Source organism: Bos javanicus, chromosome X, assembly GCF_032452875.1.
Source record: "Bos javanicus breed banteng chromosome X, ARS-OSU_banteng_1.0, whole genome shotgun sequence".
Taxonomy (NCBI): domain Eukaryota; kingdom Metazoa; phylum Chordata; class Mammalia; order Artiodactyla; family Bovidae; genus Bos; species Bos javanicus.
The window spans coordinates 119,263,736-119,285,685 of NC_083897.1; the positions used below are offsets into that span (position 1 = coordinate 119,263,736).

The 21,950-nt window shown below is 35.3% G+C and overlaps 1 protein-coding gene across 1 annotated transcript in view; it reads left to right on the forward strand.

Annotated features, from left to right (window-relative positions):
• The first annotated feature begins 2,324 nt into the window (after positions 1 to 2,324).
• The window catches only part of LOC133243547 (serine/threonine-protein phosphatase 4 regulatory subunit 3B-like), a 122,122-nt gene continuing 102,496 nt past the window's right edge, over positions 2,325 to 21,950 (forward strand). Inside the window, exon 1 of the mRNA XM_061410526.1 lies at positions 2,325 to 2,380. The gene's annotated coding sequence lies outside the window, so the exon portion shown is untranslated. The remainder of the gene's footprint in view (positions 2,381 to 21,950) is intronic.

Sequence of the window (21,950 nt, forward strand, 5' to 3'; positions counted from 1 at the left end):
TCTCTTGTCTTTTTGATTATAGCCATAATGACAGGGCTTGGGGGAGAGGGAAATGGGGTGATATAGATCAAAGTGTACAAATTATAGTTCATATAAGCTCTGAGGATTAATGTACAGGTGGTGGCTATAGTTTAAAATATTATATTTGATGCTTAGGAGTCACTGAGAGTAGATCTTAAGTGTTACCATGGCACAGAAAGAATAAATTATGTTAATTATGTGAGGTAATGGCTGTGTTAATTATCTTGATCTTTGTAATCATTCTACAGTGTATATGCATACCAAGTCATCACATTTTACACCTTAAATATATACTATATAATATATATTATGTATAAGTATATAATATATAAATATATTTTTCAATTATTAATTAAGTTAAAAAAGTATTAAATCCCTCCAGATCTCCCTCTCACTTGCTAAGTATTTCTTCTATAGCAGTTACTGCAATCTGACTTTTTATATCTTTTACTTTTTATATTTTCTCTGTCCAAACCTCCCCCAGGCTGCCACTAGAGTATAAGCTCCATGAGAACAGATTTTTATGCTGTTTATTTTCATGTCTCTGGCACCAAAGACAGTGTTTGACAGTGGCTCAATACATTTTTAAAATGAATTAATAAACAGGGATCTTGGGGATATTGGGAGAAAAGTGGGCAGGACATGAATGGACAGAACACTTTCTATAGATGGATTGTCTCATTACTTTCAAAAATAGCAAGTGAGTGTGAGAAATTATAATTAGTGGTTAATTTTGTGCTTTCTTATACTTTTACAATTTATAAAAATGAAAAATAGCTCAAAAATGAGATGAAATCATTAATCACTAGATTCCAAGGATGTGCACACGCTTGTGATTCTTAATCCATATTGCTGCTCAGCAGATGCAGCAACCTTTACTCTGTCTGGTGCCAGCATTTCTTGCAGACCTATCTTTAAACCAGACCTACATAGTTTTCCTCTTGTGTTGTCTAGTCATAAGGAATTCTCCATGACACCATAGGTATTGGTTAAGAATAAGGTAGCAAAGGGGCAGGAATGAGCAGTAGAAAAAAAAATAAACCTCTCTCCTCTTGCACTGCAGTTTCTTGCTGATGGCTTCCATTAGCCAAACTCCACCAGAATGCAGAGGACTAGGTAGCTCAGGTGATGAAGTCTGCAGTCACCAGCTTGACAGAGAGAAATGGAAATTTGTTGTGGTGGGATGAGTGTGAATAACCATCACAAATTGAATCTGTTGAAATCTGGTGTTATATTGACTCAACTCTTGAACTATCAATATTGTAAAGTAATTAACCTCCAATTAAAATAAATTTATATTAAAAAAACTATCAATAAAAGAATTAGACAGGACATACCTTAAATAGGTAATATTTTAATAATGTCATTCCTAAATATGTAGTTTGCATAAATTTTCCTATTATTCAAAAATAACTGGCATGTGTGAGTAAGGGTATAAATTTAAATGTAAGAGTAAGGCAAGTGGATAAAGAAAGGGTGTTTCACTGATTTCAATCAACAGCTGTCAAATATACTTAGAAAATAATAAACAAATACCTTGCTAAATTTCCAGAGCACTCTAACCTGGATGACTCACTTATTTGGTTTTTCAAAGAGCAGTGAACTTTCCATGATTGATGTTTCCTCCATAAGATGGCATATTTCCTCATCATTTAGTTAAGTACCAGGTTGAAAATACTTAGAGCTTTTGGATTTCCATACTCTCTAGAAGTAATTGTTAGAGCCCTATAGTTTTGTTGATCATAAATTATTTCCTGTAATTCTAACAATGCTAAAGAAACTTAATTTTTCTGTAGGATAGTCTGAACAAATAAAACTCTACACTCATTTTTTTAATGAACATTTTCTTGATTTATACCTTCTAGAAAGATTCTTTGTGATATAAGCTCTTCCTTTTGAAGATAGTGTTCTCAGAACATATTCCAGAGATACTTGCTTTAAATATACTCATTGTCTTGTTCTGATATCTATAATGTGACATTTTTGTTTCATGCAAATTAAATAAATCTCTCATGCTATATATTTTATAAAATGCTAAGATGATCATATCTGTTTTATAAAACTCAAATTTTCAAAACTTTCACCCGGTAACTATTGCCCTGACATAACAGGAAAAGTCAGTTTCTAAAAAGAAAGAACTATGGATTATTTTATCTAATATTGCACATTGGAAAATAAATAACTTATTTTTATCGAGGACATTCTTCAGTATTCACACAATGTCTTCTTATCTATTTATTTTATTTTACTGTATTTGAAACATTATTCTGAAATATATATATGTGTGTATGTGTTTGTGTGTGTATAGAGAGACAGTGAAGAAGTGGAAATCATTGATTCATCTTAAAGTCAACACTCTGTAAGTATTGACATAGGTCAAAAATATAACATTGTATCAGTATAGAAGTCTCTCTTTTGCCACAGTCTTGTTAAAACCATCCTGTCTCACAAATACAACCATGCTCCTGTCATTTACCGTAATCCTCTGCTTACTTTCCTGCATACTTTTACCACATAGCAACCATTCTTAAATACTTAAGTTTAATTTTATGTTTTCTCTTTATAAAGATGTTTGTAAGGAATCTTTGGTTTACATTATATTTTTGAGTTGTCTGTTACTTCATGCAGCTCTCTTTATCTATTTTCATTGCTGTATAGTTTTCTCTATAATAATATATAATAATTTTTCCCTTTGACTCTTGATTTGAAATTCGGGTTAGCTATAGTTTGCATTTTATAAATAATGTTGTTAAGACTATTCTTTTGCATGTCTCAGTGTACAAGAGGAACAAATTTAAGCACTGAACAGTCCAAACCTCTAATTTAACTGTCAAGATACTAATTACTTATGGAGTTAAATAGCAGTCAGGGTTATTTTTTCAGATTGAACTTTGCTATGCTTTAGAAGGAAAACATATTTTTCCATCCAAAGTATATTGTTTTTCAGCCATTTTTGCCTTTCCTGTTTCCCACATCTGCCAAATTTTCCCACTCCTTTACTCTTCTGTATGGAGAATATTTTATTGTCGTTTATGTTTTATATAATTACTACAGTCATTGATAACATAATTGATAATTTTTATCCAAAAATATTTACATCTTGAAGAAAATTAAGTAGTTTTTCTTTTCTTTATGTACATGTAGGTACCTTAATTCCAAGCTTTGAGAAAGAGCCACATAAACATCCCATAATGCTTGAATGATATATAATAATGTCAGAGGAGAGAACATTACTTTCTGACCTTCACACAAATTCTCCTATGCCCCATTGCTAGAGGACTGAGAGCCCTTTAAACTTTGTGACCTACTTAGCATGGCTGTAAATGTCATTCTTATTCATAGCAACATTTAATGCTTTCCTGGATTTTGCTAAACTATTTACCACAATGATATATTACAAAATTGAATTCCACAGCTTGATTATGTGCTGCATAAAGAATTGTATTGTTCATCAGTCTAAAGTGGAATGATTCCTTCTCATTGAGAGTAAGCCTATTTCCGTAGTATGAGAATGGGAGGAGAAAACACCTTATGTTTTCAGTAAAACATTTATTACTTTTATAGCTGCTTTTCCTTTGCATAGTTTACTTCTCTCTAGTACTAAGTAAATCATGCTATAATGTCTTGCAGACTTAATTTTTATTTTTATTTTGGCCTTTTTACCCAGCATTAACATTTGGCCTGATTTTAATGTCACATTTTACATAATTTTCATTATAAATTGACTACTGAGTGAAACTGATGCTCTAAAGAAATCTAGAAGTACTGCAAGGAAAAGACATCAGCATTATATTATACAGTTAGGAATAAATCAGAATTGAAAATTCAGAACTTTAAAGTTCTATTTATATGAGTGTTTCCTATTGTCTTTTCTTACATCTGCTAGAAAATCAGAACATATTTTCTTCTATCTTTTTAATTACATTAAAATTTTTATTTAAAATAAATATATACTCATCAACATTGAAATAAATTTTTAGATAATATTTATCTTTTACATGTGTGAAAATCAATGCAAAATTTTGTTCATGTTAACTCTAAACCTGAATGGCCTCACCTTGAATATTTTTTGCAAAGACATTTGGAATTAGCACTTCTGTCCATGAAAGTGTTTCAGAAGCACTTTTCTAATAGCAACAGGAAAGGAATATAATTATCTACCCACAAAATTCTTTGCAGCAGTGTTATTCTTTGAATACTGAATTTAGGACCAATAGTTTATGTACATCCTAAAATACTTTATATATATATAATTCCAACAGGAAACAGATTTTTTGAATATAGAAAATAGGAGACAAAATACAACTGATGAATAGTGTCCACAGAAATATTGATACTCAAAAGAGTAAAATGGCTGTAAGAATTTTATGAAAATAAACTTAAATAATTAATTTTTGACCGTAAGTTTAGATGATATCAAGAGCTTATTACTTTGCATATGAGTGTTTCTTATGGGATTCTTTTCATATATTAATTCAGACATGCTTGCCATAACCTTTCTTATCATAGACTATTCTATGAAAGTTAAATCTAGAAGGCTGCCAGGTGAACTTTTTATAGCAAACATATTGCTTTTCATCCATTAAACAATGTAATTGCTTGAGCAAATCAAATGTGTGTATATTAATAATCATATCAAGATCTCTAACCCCTCCAGACTACAATGATACAGTAATTTAACAAGAACAGTTTTGTTCCTCTATAAGCTTGTCAGATCTAGGTTTTAATTATCTTCTTACCACCTCTAGGCCTTTTCATATTCACAAAGTGTGTAAATTAATGTAGCCTCTCATTTTGAAAGAGTTAAGAAATAAGACTATCCTAGAATATTTCTTACCTCTATTGACCACATATCTGACTTCCTGTAGAACGTAATTCAAAGAGAAAATACAGAAACCTACTTTGAGAGTAAGATGAGTAGGAAAAAATCTTTGCTCTCAACAAAACAAATACTGACAATCCTTAGGGTCACCAAAGTGTAACTGAGGGAAAATTAGTTTAAATAAAGGTTTTTACAAATTTCCAAAGGGAAACTAATTCTGTCTTCATTTCAATAGATTTTCTTTGTTCAACAAACATTTTTAAACACCTACTGTATGTTAGGCACTATTTTAAACTTGAGGCCATAATATTGAACTAAAAAGACAAAGTGCCCATATTTGTCTGATTACATTTTACATGCTAAGGGAGAGAAAAATAAATAATTAAACATGTGATATGTAATAAATCAGATAGTAGTAAGTGTTGTATAAAAAAAAGGAAAGAAAATGAAATGAAGTAATGGGATGTAGTGAATGAGGGAGAAATTCTAGGAAATGATAAAAACTTTCTCTTCCTACATGAAAGTTCAGAAGCAATCTGTAGCAAGGGAGCAAAACATGGATATCTGTGGGAAGAACATTAGAGCTGTTAAAGCAGATTCCAAGGTTTAGAGTCTGATAATTAAAATAATGGAATTACCACTCACTGAGTTAAGAAAGACTGAAGGAGAAGACCATTGGCAAAAATCAGGAGTTTTGATTTAGGCACGTTGTTTTTAAAATACCTGTTAGATATCCCAAAGATATCACATAGTTTGATATGAGACTAGAATTCTAGTGAGATTTATATTGAATTATAAATTTGGTAGTTATCTACATAGGGATGGTCTTTGAAGCTGTAAGTCTTGATGTGATAATGAGGGACTGGGAATAGCTGGAGTAGAAAGGAGGTCTGAAGGCTGAGCCCTGAAATTTTCCAGTTGATGGTGTCTAGAAGAAGACGAGCACTAGAAACTGAAAAAGAGTACTCATGTGATCAAAAGAAAACCAAGAAAATCCGTTGTCCTGGAAGCCAAAGGTCTGTCTTGTCAAACGAAGCTATGGTTTTTCCAGTGGTCATATATGGATGTGAGAGTTGAACCATAAAGAAAACTGATCGCTGAAGAACTGACGCTTTTGAACTGTGGTGTTGAGCAAGCTCCGGGAGATGGTGAAGGAAAGGGAAGCCTGTTGTGCTGCAGTCCATGGGGTTGCAAAGAGTCAGACATGACTGAGTGACTGAACAACAACAATGATTTGAAAGTAAAAGAAAGAGAAGGACATATTCATTTGTAAAGAGAGAAGAGGGTATGAAAGAACTAGTTATCTAAGAAAGTAGGAGAACAAATGCATTAGGGATATAAGGTATAATTCCATTAGGACTCATAGATTTATAATGAAATCCTGTTAGCAACTTTATATATTTTTCAGGTTTAGATACTCTGGTGCAGATATGAAATAGGCAGAGAAATTATATTTAGTTGTGATTGGGGTTTTATCAAGCAAGTAAAATGAATGAAGAGGGGGGAAGGAAACTGAAAATGTATATAAGGGCAGCTAGGCTGGGTGAGGTTGATGGTGATGGTTAAACGGTTGAGAAATAGGGAAAACACGAAACTAATTTGATGGTGTCATGGAGTTGTATCACACTGGAGGTTAGTTTATAAGATGGAGGGAATGAGAAAGAAAAGAGGTAGTGATGAAAATGGATACATGGAAATGAGATTATGGAATGAGTACAGATATCAGTTATATTGACTATCAGGGAGAGAGAAAGAGGGAGTGAAGGAGTGCAGACTGAGTTCTTGACTTAGTATTTGAGTCAGGAGACAGCTAGGTCATGGTTCAGCATTGCATTCATGGGTACTAAGAACTCTGGTTTCAGGTACCACAAAACTCCGTAAGAATGCACATTCTCTTGTTTTTTCAGTACTGCCTTTGTTGTCATTTTCTCAGAAAAACAGGTGTAGGAGAGAATTGTTAGGCTGAGTGCATTATCATTGTATTTGTGAGTCTTTTAGAATTCATTTTGTTTTGCCTGCTAACCCTTTGATCAATAGCTTTGATAGCCAAACCCAGCATTTCCCCTCAAGTAGCATCCTTGGCTCATTGTTACCTGAAGAAAGGCTCTTTTCTCTGGAAATCACCTCATTTAAGCTTCGGTGCCTCTATTCTTTGATAGTCCTTTAGAAATGTATGGGTTTTGTTTTATCTGGATTTATCTTGATGACTGTGGGAAAAAAGGTATTCTACATCATTTTACATCCGATACAGAGTGGAATTCACTACACATGTTTTCAACTTAATGCATATTCCACTATAATCACAATATTTTAGGATGAACTTAACCAATGCCTGATTGAAGAAAACCAAATAAATCTTTTCCTTATTCTTCTAAATGATTACGATCACTTTTCTTCCCCTGGACCTCCATCTGTAGTGTTCAGTATATTTGGGGGTATGTAGCACATCCTGCAATATTCTTACCCCTCTTGTATTATTCCAAGTAGAGAATCCTCACAACTTGGTCTTCAAGAAACCACTTTTTGTATCTAGAATGGCTCAACACTTCATCTTTTAGTGTACCTGACACAATGTTTTGGCCATGATAATCAGATTTCTAGATTCTTCATCATGTTTTTCATCTGAATGTGTTCACGTTTGTTTATAGTTCTGTAATCTGGCATCCACAGTTGGAAAAATCCCTCCATATTCAAGACCCATACAGTTATATCTAACTACATGATTCTACCACTTTATGATATATAACTTTCATAAATTTCTAAACTGCAGTGAGAGATTTCAGTTTGGTTTCAAATTGAGCTTCTAGTCAAATAAAACACTTCGACCATCTTCATGTGGAAAACAAAGCAGCTTACTCTAGCCACTCCCCTCTCTGTTCTGGGGGGTGGCTAGAGTAAGCAAATCGAACAAAAAAGATCAAGATTTTATCCCCATTGTAATTTACTTTGTTTTTACAAACCAAAATTATAGTCTAGTTGTCCTATTAATTATTTTGAATTTTTGTCTAATATATTATGTATTGACTCAATTTTAAAAACAGAAAATTTTTAAAGCATGTTTTATGCACTTTATTTTGAGACTTCAATCTTTGTCCCTCATTTATGTCTATCCCTTTACCACAATTAAAGTATTTTAAAATACTGTCTTTGTTCATCATGTTTGTACATCTCACAAAAGTGTAATTGATTAGAAAGTTTTTAAGCCTGCTCTGGTCCTTTTAAAAATTGAAGACTATTAATATCCCTTGATAAAATATTATGTAAGCAAACACAATCATTAAGCACATGTATTCTACACTCACAGAAGAGGAACTAAGTGGACATAACTGCTTGCCATATACTCATTGTCATAGAAGTCAGAGATCAGTTATACAATAATAAGTAACGTCGGCTGCTTATCATTGTAATATGGTATGGCATATCATTTTAGTCATAAGTGTGAGTGCCTTGTATCTGACTTTGAAATAGGCCTAAATATTTAAACTAAAAACGCCTGTTCACTTACAACTCTGGATCAAGGGACCAAATATAAATACAAACTAAATTTTAGATTTGATGAATAAAGCAAATAAACTTGACTATTTAGAAGCTGTTAGCAACTATTAGTGGTAACTGGTAATTAGACTTTCTCATTTTTTTTTACAAAGAAATCTCATAAAATTGCAAGATGCATTTCAAAATTTTCCTCCCAAATAGCAATAATTTTAATTGACTTGAAGCTGATTTATTGATAAAGTTAAACCAGTATATAATCAAAGAATATGCTCAGTTATTAGCCATTAATACGTATCCATATACACACATACACATACATACTCTTACTATTTTTTCAATATTCTAAATAGATTAAATTTAAGAATACATGGAAATTTAAAGATAAGCTATGAAATGACTGACACAATTAGCAATGTCTTACCTACATGAGTTTTATTTTTCTCAGATTAGGTAACAAATAAAAATAAAAGTAAATAACGAATTTAAAATCACAAACTGCCATTGTCTGTCATTATGCCACTTTAAATTACATTCATCTAAACAAGCCTTATTTTATTGCCTGGCTTTATAATAATAAAAAAATCAATAAAAAATTATTGATGTGAAATTATAAGATGCATTGGTGCTTTAAAAAATGATTTGTTTTAAACATTGTAGATAAGCATGTGATTTAATTTCAAGAAAACAAATTTGAAACCATTTCTTCTCTAATTCCCCTCCTACTTTTGACAAGTCTAGGCCCTTATAGCTTGGTATTTTGACTGTACTTTGTTTATTATAAATTGTAATTATTTTAAGATCAGTTTAATTTTAAGTTATTTCTTATGTGCTGTAATGTCTTTGTAAAGCTGAGCACTAAACAATTATTAAGCTTCAATACATTTTTATGAATAATGATAAAACCAGAGTGCCCATTTTAATCTTTAACGTTAATCAACCATTAACATTTTCCTGTAGGCAATGTGCATGTCAGTGTGCATCGTGAAGCCCATGACTTACGTCGATTGATATTTTCTCCCCATTTAAACTATTGCCTTCTTGAGGACAGGGAACATATTAACATATCAGTCAGATGCAGCTGAACGGTCACTAATCTAAACGTTTCAAGACCAAGACACTAGTTTTAACTTGACTACAGTGTAATACTTACAGAGTTTCTTAATTTCTCTAAGCTTTGATATCTTTTTTAAACCTGTCAAAAGAAATATAATATGTCCTCTGCTTTCTTAATATGGATAATGCAATGACCAAATAAAGTAATACATATAGAAGAACTTTGCTATCTCTTAAGTATCATGAAGAGATGTTGTTTAGTTATTGTTATGTTTTCAATTGCATTTTCTAAAGAGAGGAAAGGACAGAGAAATAGAAGATTATTCTCTTATTTTTATAAAATTAAAGAGTATCATAATCCTTTAAATCACTACTTTAAACCCATCTCCTAAATGGAGGAAACGAGGGTAATGAGGAGGTTGAAAATGTGGGAGTGTTTTGGAAAACACTCTGAAAAGTGTGTTACCATATCTGAAAAGTTCTGTTATGTTTATGGGGGTGGGTGGCTGGGAGGTAAACTTTCTGCAGCCTGCACAATAGTATAGTTAGTTAATTAGTTCAGTCGCTCAGTTGTGTCTGACTCTTTGCGATCCCATGAATTGCAGCACACCAGGCCTCCCTGTCCATCAACTCCCAGAGTTCACTCAAACTCACATCCATTGAGTCGGTGATGCCATCCAGCCATCTCATCCTCTGTCGTCCCCTTCTCCTCCTGCCCCCAATCCCTCCCAGCATCAGAGTCTTTTCCAGTGAGTCAACTCTTCGCATGAGGTGGCCAAAGTACTGGAGTCTCAGCTTTAGCATCATTCCTTCCAAAGAACACCCAGGACTGATCTCCTTTAGAGTGGACTAGTTGGATCTCCTTGCAGTCCAAGGGACTCTCAAGAGTCTTCTCCAACACCACAGTTGAAAAGCATCAATTCTTCAGCGCTCAGCCTTCTTCACAGTCCAACTCTCATATCTCATATCTCATATGACTACTGGAAAGACAATAGCATTGAGTAGACAAACCTTTGTTGGCAAAGTAATGTCTCTGCTTTAGAATATGCTATCTAGGCTGGTCATAACTTTCCTTCCAAGGAGTAAGCATCTTTTAATTTCATGGCTGCAGTCTGCAGTGATTTTGGAGCCCAAAAAATAAAGTCTGACACTGTTTCCACTGTTTCCCCATCTAATTCCCATGAGGTGATGTGACCAGATGCCATGATCTTCATTTTCTAAATGTTGAGCTTTAAGAAAACTTTTTCACTCTCCTCTTTCACTTTCCTCAAGAGGCTTTTTAGTTCCTCTTCACTTTCTGCCATAAGGTTGGTGTCATCTGCATATCTGAAGTTATTGCTATTTCTCCCAGCAATCTTGTGATTCCAGTTTGTGCTTCATCCAGCCCAGCGTTTCTCATGATGTATTCTGCATATAAGTTAAATAAGCATAATAGTATAATGCCACACAAAAGAATTATCGGGCTCAAAATGCCAATGGATATAACAAGAAAATATTTTTGAAACACATTTTTTTCATATTTGAGTTAAATAAGTTGAATCATATACCAGTGCCTGTATTTTAAAATTCTGGATCAAAAATCAACATTTGTAATAAACCAAATATAGTCCTAATGATATGATATGTTTATGTGATAAAAAATTAAATCTAACATAGCCTATTAAATTATATATGTACATAATGCTACTGCTAAGTCACTTCAGTCGTGTCTGACTCTATGCGACCCCATAGACCACAGCCCACCAGGATGCCCGTCCCTGGGATTCTCCAGGCAAGAACACTGGAGTGGGTTGCCATTTCCTTCTCCAATACATGAAAGTGAAAATGAAAGTGAAAGTGAAGTTGCTCAGTCGTGTCTGACCCTCAGCGACCCCATGGACTGCAGCCTTCCAGACTCCTCCGTTCATGGGATTTTCCAGGCAAGAGTACTGGAGTGGGGTGCCATTGCCTTCTCTGACATAATGCTAAAGCTTTTATAAATATTTTTAATTAATTATTGCTGGTATTATATGGGCCTAATTTTATAATTTGAATTATTTTTATTCCACTTTAATCTTTGGTATATATTGTAGAAACATTTCAACATAAATGTAGTAGAAAGTTCTGGTACAAAATATGCTTTATTTGAAATGAAGCTTGGTGCCTTAAAGGAGAAAAACAATTAATTTAGTTTTGATATTAATTTAGTTTTGATGAAATTAGTTTTGATGTTATTTTGTCCCAGGCTACTTTAAAAGGATTCCCTGGTGGCTCAGACAGTAAAGAGTCTGCCCTCAGTTTTGGAGACCCAGACCCGATCCCCCGGTCAGGAAGATCCCCTGGAGAATGAAATGGCAACCCACTCCAGTATTCTTGCCTGGAAAATCCCATGGATGGAGGAGCCTGGCAGGAGACACACCATGGGGTTGCAAAGAGTTGGACACGACTGAGCGACTTCACTTTCACTTTTTCACTGTAAAACTTTCTCTATAATTAAGAAACAAGACTATTTTCCTGTCATTATTACTTGAGGCAATTTTTAATCATAGAGGGATGAATCCAATGACTTGTTTTCACACTGGAAGGATGTCTTTAAAAGTAGAAATTGATCTCCTCCCCTCAGGTTAAAAAGTACCTTCCATGGCTAGTGAATGCATTCAGTATATACTATCAAACTGTTCACAAACCTTTGCATTTGGACAGAACAAGATGTCTGCCAAATAAGTTTGCAGATGGTACTCAGTTATGTGATTCCTCAGATATAAATTGTCTTTAACCCTCTTTTTTTGCCAATAATGTGATTCTTCCCCATGCCATAAGCAAGATGCATACATATCTTTTCTCAAGCTCCCTATTGTTTGAAAACAAAATATTTTAAAATTTTGTGGCTAAAATTGTAGTTTCATCCAAGTAAAATTTCCATAATAACATCTTACAATTCCAGTACTTTTAAGAAAGAAACCAACTAGATTAATTAGTTTTCTTTAGGGATACCAGTAATGGCTTATGATTTGTCTTCTATCAATTGCCTTTAAGACAGATGCTGCTGCTGCTAAGTCGCTTCAGTCGTGTCCAACTCTGTGCAACCCCATAGATGGCAGCCCACCAGGCTCCCTTGTCCCTGGGATTCTCCAGGCAAGAACACTGGAGTGGGTTGCCATTTCCTTCTCCAATGCATGAAAATGAAAAGTGAAAGTGAAGTCACTCAGTAGTGCCTGACTCTTAGTGACCCCATGGACTGCAGCCTACCAGGCTCCTCCGTCCATGGGATTTTCCAGGCAAGAGTACTGGAGTGGGTTGCCATTGCCTTCTCCATCAAGACAGATATTGATTATTTTTGTTTACCTGATATTTACTTTCAAGGAAAGTACTGGTCATCTCCATACAGTTCATACATACTTATACAGTGATTCGATCCAGAAATTTAAGGGGTGAAATATAAAATATTAAAGGAATATTAGTAATGGTGTACTATGGTTATGTCATCAGTTAGGAGTAGATTTGCTTAGGTTGGCCCTTATGTATTCTGCAAGTTCAGTTTAATGGTAAAGGGGAAATGAATAAAAATCTTAAGGTTGAAAAAGCTTATTATTCTTGGTTTATTCTTCTATTATGTGGCATCTTGAGTAAAATTTATTTGTCCCAACTCTAATGTTACAGAGAACCAAGTTTAATTTTTGAAAGACTTGCAAATTCAATCTTCTTCCTTCTGTTTCTTTTTAATGTGCAAAGCATGAGAAGACAAAATACAAATGAACTGATCAAAGACATAGGGACTTGGGCATTTCCTCCTTGTATTTGATAAATTGATCTTTCATTTTTATTCCTTACAGAATATAAAATTTCTAAAAGTATGCAGTAAGATTTATTGTCACCCTGCTTATTTAACTAAAGACCTCTTGATGAAAATGAAAGAGGAGAGTGAAAAAGTTGGCTTTAAACTCATTCAGAAAACTAAGATCATGGCATCCAATTCCATCAGTTCAGTTCAGTCAGTCAGTTGTGTCCCACTCTTTGTGATCCCATGAAACACAGCACGCCAGGCCTCCCTGTCCATCACCAACTCCTGGAGTTCACCCAAACCCAAGTCCTTTGAATCAGTGATGCCATCCAACCATCACATCCTCTGTTGTCCCCTTCTCCTCCTACCTTGAATCTTTCCCAGCATAAGGGTCTTTTCCAATGAGTCAGCTCTTCACATCAGGTGGCCAAAGTATTGGAGTTTCAGTTTCAACATCAGTCCTTCCAATGAACACCCAGGACTGATCTCCTTTAGGATGGACTGGTTGGATCTTCCTGCAGTCTTAGGGACTCTCAAGAGTCTTCTCCAACACTATAGTTCAAAAGCATCAATTCTTCGGCCCTCCGCTTTCTTTATAGTCCAACTCTCACATCCATACATGACTACTAGAAAAACCATAGCCTTGACTAGACGAACTTTTGTTGACAAAGTAATGTCTCTGATTTTTAATATGCTATCTAGGTTGCTCATAACTTTCCTTCCAAGGAGTAAGCATCTTTTAATTTCATGGCTGCAGTCACCATCTGCAGTGATTTTAGAGCCCCGAAAAATAAAGTCTGACACTGTTTTCACTGTTTCCCCATCTATTTGCCATGAAGTGATGGGACCGGATGCCATGATCTTAGTTTTCTGAATGTTGAGCTTTAAGCTAACTTTGTCACTCTCCTCTTTTACTTTCATCAAGAGGCTTTTTAGTTCTTCTTCACTTTCTGCCATAAGGGTGGTGTCATCTGCCTACCTGAGGTTATTGATATTTCTCCCAGCAATCTTGATTCCAGCTTGTGCTTCTTCCAGCCCAGTGTTTCTCATGATGTACTCTGCATGTAAGTTAAATAAGCAGGGTGACAATATACAGCCTTGATGTACTCCTTTTTCTGTTTGGAACCAGTCCATTGTTACATGTCCAGTTCTAAGTGTTGCTTCCTGACCTGCATACAGGTTTCTCAAGAGGCAGGTCAGGTGGTCTGGCATTCCCATCTCTTTCAGAATTTTCTACAGTTTATTGTGATCCACATAGTCCAAGGCTTTGGCATAGTCAATAAAGCAGAAATAGATATTTTTCTAGAACTCTCTTGCTTTTTCAATGATTGAGCAGATGCTGGCAATTTGATTTCTGGTTCCTCTGCCTTTTCTGAAACCAGCTTCAACATCTGGAAGTTCACAGTTCACGTATTCCTGAAGCCTGACCTGGAGAATTTTGAGCATTACTTTACTAGCATATGAGATGAGTGCAATTGTGCTGTAGTTTGAGCATTCTTTGGCATTGCCAAAAAAGACTCCCCAAGTCGGTAGGTGCCCAATAAGCTACTGGAGATAAGTGGAGAAATAACTCTAGAAAGAATGAAGGGATGGAGCCAAAGCAAAACAACACCCAGTTGTGGATGTGACTGGTGATGAAAGCAAGCTCCGATGCTGTAAAGAGCAATATTGCACAGGAACCTGGAATGTTAGGTTTATAAATCAAGGCAAATTGGAAATGGTCAAACAGGAGATGGCAAGAGTGAACATTGACATTCTAAGAATCAGTGAACTAAAATGGACTGGATGACCATTATATCTACTACTGTGGGCAAGAATCCCTTAGAAGAAATGGAATAGCCATCATACTCCACAAAAGAGTCTGAAATGCAGTACTTGGCTGCAGTCTCAAAAATGACAAAATGATTTCTGTTCGTGTCCAAGGCAAACCATTCAATATCACAGTAATACAAGTCTATGCCCCGACCAGTAACGATGAAGAAGCTTAACGGTTCTATGAAGACCTACAAGACCTTCTAGAACTAACACCCAAAAAAGATTTCTTTTTCATTATAGGGGACTGGAATGCAAAAGTAGGAAGTCAAGAAACACCTGGAGTAACAGGGAAATTTGGGCTTGGAGTACAGAATGAAGCAGGTCAAAGGCTAATAGAGTTTTTCTGAGAGAATGCACTGGTAATAGCAAATACCGTCTTGCAACAACACAAGAAAAGACTCTACACATGGACATCACCACATGGCCAACACTAAAATCAGATTGAATTTATTCTTTGCAGCCAAAGATGGAGAAGCTCTATACAGTCAGCAAAAATAAAACGGGGAGCTGACTGTGGCTGAGATAATGAACTCCTTATTGCCAAATTCAGACTTAAACTGAATAAAGTGGGGAAAATCACTAGACCATTCAGGTATGATCTAAATCAAATCACTTATGACTCTATAGTGGAAGTGAGAAATAGATTTAGGGGCTTGGATCTGATAGACAGTGCCTGATGAACTATGGATGGAGGTTTGTGACATTGTACAGGAGACAGGGATCAAGACCATCCCCAAGTAAAAGAAATGCAAAAAGGCTAAATGGCTGTCTGAGGAGGTCTTGCAAATAGCTGTGAAAAGAAGAGAAGCAAAAGCAAAGGAGAAAAGGAAAGATATTAGCATCTGAATGCAGGGTTCCAAAGAATAGCAAGGAGAGATAAGAAAGCCTACCTCAGCGATCAGTGCAAAGAAATAGAGGAAAACAATAGAATGGGAAAAACTAGAGATCTCTTCAAGAAAATTAGAGATACCAAGGAAACATTTCATGAAAAGATGGGCACAATAAAGGACAGAAATGGTATGGACCTAACAGAAGCAGAAGATATTAAGAAAAGTTGGCAAGAATACACAGAAGAACAGTACAAAAAAGATATTCACAACCCAGATAATCACGTGAGTGGTGTGATCACTCAAGTGGAGCCAGACATCCTGGAATGGGAAGTCAAGTGGGCCTTAGGAAGCATCCCTATGAACAAAGTTAGTGGAGGTGATGGAATTCCAGCTGAGGTATTTCAAATCCTAAAAGATGATGCTGTGAAAGTGCTGCACTGAATATACTACCAAATTTGGAAAACTCAGCAGTGGCCACAGGACTGGAAAAGGTCAATTTTCATTCCAATGCCAAAGAAAGGCAATGTGAAAGAATGCTCAAACTACCACACAATTGCACTCATCTCACATACTAGTAAAGTAATTCTCAAAATTCTCCAAGCCAGGCTTCAGCAATATGTGAACCTGTCCCATCACTTCATGGCAAATAAATGGGGAAACAGTGGAAACAGTGACAGACTTTATTTTTGGGTGCTTCAAAATCACTGCAGATGGTGACTGCAGCCATGGAATTAAAAGACACTTGCTCCTTGTAAGAAAAGTTATAATCAACCTAGACAGCATATTAAAAAGCAGAGACATTACTTTGCCAACAAAGGTACATCTAGTCATAACTATGGTTTTTCCAATAGTCATGTATGGATGCGAGAGTTGGACTGTAAAAAAACTGAGCCCCGAAGAATTGATGCCTTTGAATTGTGGTGTTGGAGAAGACTCTTGAGTGTCCCCTGGACTGCAAGGAGCTCCAACGAGTCCATCCCAAAGAAAATCAGTCTTGAATATTCATTGGAAGGACTGATGCTGAAGCAGAAACTCTAATACTTTGGCTACCTGATGTGAAGAACTGACTCATTGGAAAGGACCCTGATACTGGGAAAGTTTGAAGGTGGGAGGAGAAGGGGACGACAGAGGATGAGATGGTTGGATGGCATCACTGACTCAATGGACATGAGTTGGAGTAAACTCCGGGAGTTGGTGATGGACAGGAAGGCCTGGCGTGCTGCAGTCCATGCACCATGCACCATGCAGTCCATGGTGTCGGACATGCCTGAGTGATGAACTGAACTGAACTGATGCAGTAAGATACAGTTAGGAAGTTATTTAGCTGACTAAATATAATATGTATTTAATACATTGAATTAATGTGAAATAATACTCCTTTCACCATATGTATTGTTGTGCTTATATTGCACGTTTGCTACATCTATTATACAAATTGTTTCTTGCAATGTGTTTGCCTTATTTATTTCTTCTCAACTCGTTCAAATTCCCTGTGTCCAAGAAACAGTTTTTGTTGACAGCTCATTCATAGCCAGATATACATCTTTTTATTATGATATATAATCTCTTTTTGGACATTTTCTTAAAACCATGTTGACTCTATAGCATTGTAAGTTCTGAAGCTGATAAATGGGAATTCCTTAGTATTTTCAGTGCATGGTGAAGGAACCAACCAAATTCCTTGATCTGAAAATTGTATTTTCTAGTCCTGAGTACACCATCAAATGAGTAACCCTGAGATTTTACTTGTCCTGAGTGAGGTCACTTCCCTCATTTCTAAAATGAAGGAATTAGCCATTGTGATTCCAACTTGTTTACTTACTATCCTGAGAATGATTTTTTGTTCCCTTTGATGTTTATTCTTTTTTTTTTAAACTTTACAATATTTTATTAGTTTTGCCAAATATCGAAATGAATCTGCCACAGGTATACCTGTGTCCCCCATCCTGAACCCTCCTCCGTCCTCCCTCCCCATACCCTCCCTCTGGGTCGTCCCAGTGCACCAGCCCCAAGCATCCAGTATTGTGCATCAAATCTGGACTGGCGACTCGTTTCATACATGATATTATACATGTTTCAGTGCCATTCTCCCAAATCTCCCCACCCTCTCCCTCTCCCACAGAGTCCATAAGACTGATCTATACATCAGTGTCTCTTTTGCTGTCTCGTACACAGGGTTATTGTTACCATCTTTCTAAATTCCATATATATATGTGTTAGTATAGGGTATTGGTGTTTTTCTTTCTGGCTTACTTCACTCTGTATAATAGGCTCCAGTTTCATCCACCTCATTAGAACTGATTCAAATGTATTCTTTTTAATGGCTGAGTAATACTCCATTGTGTATATGTACCACAGCTTTCTTATCCATTCATCTGCTGACGGGCATCTAGGTTGCTTCCATGTCCTGGCTATTATAAACAGTGCTGCGATGAACATTGGGGTACACGTGTCTCTTTCCCTTTTGGTTTCCTCAGTGTGTATGCCCATTACTGAAAATTAGACACATAAACGAAGGTAGAAAACAATAATTTGCATCTAGCCAATGACACAGAAAATATTAAAATAGTTAAAGCCTCCTGTGTGCCCTTACTCAAACATTTACCCTCCTTGTTTACCAAAATATAGACACTCTTGAATTGCATGTTTTCCTTCTTGCATGTATTAATATATTCTTAATATATGCATATATATGCATTATTTGATTAATTTCACATTTTAATATTTATATACAGTGTGAAACTTACTGCTTCTTTGTTCATTCAACTCTTTAAAACTTTAATATTCATATATAAATGACATGTACTTCATTCCTTTTCAGTGTATGTATATAACTCCATTGTGCAATTGAGTGATTTATCTTCTCTCATGTTGATGGACTTACAGGATATTTTAATTGTTTTCATTATTATAAAGAATGCTGAAATAAGACTTTCTTGTATATGATGGTTTGTGGTTCATAGCCTGTGAGCTCCTTCTTCATAACTTCTCCCTCTTTTCTATTGGAAATATGATCTTTTCAGTTCAGTTCAGTTCAGTCACTCAGTCGTGTCCGACTCTTTGCGACCCCATGAATCACAGCACACCAGGCCTCTCTGTCCATCACCATCTCCCGGAGTTCACTCAGACTCACGTCCATGGAGTCAGTGATGCCATCCAGCCATCTCATCCTCTGTCGTCCCCTTCTTCTCCTGCCCCCAATCCCTCCCAGCATCAGAGTGTTTTCCAGTGAGTCAACTCTTCGCATGAGGTGGCCAAAGTACTGGAGTTTCAGCTTCAGCATCATTCCCTCCAAAGAAATCTCAGGGCTGATCTCCTTCAGAATGGACTGGTTGGATCTCCTTGCAGTCCAAGGGACTCTCAAGAGTCTTCTCCAACACCACAGTTCAAAAGCATCAATTCTTCGGCACTCAGCTTTCTTCACAGTCCAACTCTCTTATTGGTTAATAAATGTCAGCAATTTATAAGTTCTAATTTTTATTCAGTGATACATTTTGAAGGATTTTTTTTTCTAGTATTATCTTATGATGCTGTTAATGTCATCATTTCTTCATATGACAATTTTTAATATGGTTCAATTTATCAGTCTCTTGCTTTATGTTCTTAGAAGTTTGTGGCCTTTTTTAAGAAATAATTTTCTACCTTAAGAGCTCCTAAGGTTCAGAAGTTTTAGGATGTTGCTGCTGCTTGTATTTAAGCTTTTAATCTATGTAAAATTAAGTTTTATGTATAGCATGAACTGCATCTCACATGCTGTAAGATAGTGATACAATTGTAGTAGTTTCATGTGAATAACCAATTGCTTTGGAAACACTCATTCAATAATTTTTCATTTATGATCTGTATGTCCAGATATGTCTGTCCCTGTGTTATATAGTGTTATATCAATAAATGCTTTAGGTTTCTAAATTTTCTTGCTATTTTATATGGGTATTCACACACTCGTAGTTTTAATCTGTAAATTTATATCGGTTACTCTTGATCTTTGCACTTCCATAAGGATTTGGGGGTTAGCTGATTAACTGAAAAAGGATGTTAGAATTTTTTTGGAATTGCATTGAATTTAACAAATATTTTGAAGAGAAATGTAATCTTTAATATACTCAATGGTTTCATCAATGTAAATGGTATATCTCTCCATTTATTCTTATATAACTTCTGTCTTTCAGTAATCCTTTGTGACTTTTTAAAAAGTTCTCATATATCTTTATTTTTGAGATTCATTCTTAGGCATCTTATTTTTGTTGCTGTTTAAATATTTTCTATTACATTTTCAGCCTGCTTATTTTAGGCTTGCATTGACTTTTGGTATATTGATTTGCATCTGGCAAAATTGCTGACCAGTCTTACTAGGTATACTAGTTTGTTTTAAATTGTATATGCAATCAATAATATCACTGTAAAATAAGAATGGTTTTGTGTTTTCATTTCTCTTTTCTAATACATCCCACATTTTTCTTCTATTATTGAATTCTCTAAGAGGTCCAGCACAGTGTGTAAAAGTAATGCTATAACCCTGTAACTATAATCTGTGTATATTTGACCCAAGTTTAATGAGAATATTTCTTAAATTTTATAATTGTTTGATCATTATGTGGATTCTTGATGTGCAGTTTTTCTTGTTTTATATTTGTTTATTCTATTCCTGAATCATATGAATTTTTATCTTTAATGAATATGGCAATCAACCAGTGTCATGAGATGTATCATTACTACTATCTTCATAGCTTTCAAGTGCAAGTACTAGAGCTGTTACATAATCAGATATATATTCTTTGCCCTATACCTTCTCAAATCTCCACTTATAAGAATTTTTGCATTATGAAGCTAAGGCACTCCAGGGATTATCACTACTCCACTTACTAGTAGCAGTATGTTCCTTGTTACTATCTAGCCAGAAATTGATCCTATTTAGAATTCATTCTTAGAGTCTGCTTCCTAAAACCACTGTCAGGTCTGAAACTCACTTAGTTTGAGTTTCCCCAGCTTTAGACTCTGAGATAAGAATTTGGGTGAAAGTTGTTTCTGTGGAAGATGATTCTAGAATCTGGAAACCCTGGTACAGGAATGAAAAAATGAGACAGGGAAGAAAGTGAACCAGTACATTATTTATTACGGAGCAGCTAACTCATGAATTATGATGTCCTCAATCCATCTGCATGACTGGGGCCCACAGTTATCTACTCAAGGATAAAAGAAGCTGTGATAAAAGGATAAAAGATCCCCTCTAACTCCCACTGTCCTAGGCAGAGAGGAGATATTAATACTCGAACTCCAGTAGTGACCCATTCACAGGCTGAGAAAAAGCTCAATGGAGAGTTGCTGATGCTTCCTTCAGGAATATGCTGAGATGGTGAGTTCAAATTGGACATGAGCAAAACACTGACATCTGCTACTATCCTCCTCTGTCATTGACTTCTGTTTCTAATGCACAAATCTCATCTGCCATAGCTCCGATTAAAAAATGTTAAATGTTTTCCATATCCCTTTAAGAAAAATAAATCCAAATACTAAAATATTAATAAAATGAAGCATAGGAGACTCTTTAAAATCATTTCCGAAAATCTATTAAGATGGATTCTAGAAATGTCCTTTTTCTCTTTGCTTTTCAGTTTATTTTGTGACTTTTTAGTTAGCTTTAACTTATTTTCTGTTCTTATTACCTAGCAAACTTAAGTCCTTTTCAATGGAGATAAGGAGAACTCCAAATATGAGACTAGTACAAGTTGTGCTATTTCCTGTCAGAGATTCTGTAGGTCCAGTAGGCACCCTACTCTTTAATCTAATGGTTATAAATGATCTGTGTGTATAATTCACAAAGTTAGAATTTTTTCAGGAGTCTTAATTTCCATACTTGAATACAGATCTAACTTATGACATATTTCTTTTCTATAAATTATTTCAACAAAATCATTCTCAGTTTATGTAAATGAGAATCACTGCTTTCAGTTCCTCAGAAGCTGGATGTGGGGTGGGATGCAGAGTATATTCAATGAACTCTTTCCAACCTCAGTGATTTCCTCAAATCAGTTAATATGCCTTGTTGTGTCAGTTGCTCTTTCAGGTGGCTCAAAATAGTACTTCTCCTAGTGCCTTTTTTCTACTTATAGTAAGCAGTACTGAAGTTGCTTTGGCAATGAGATTGTTTCTCAGA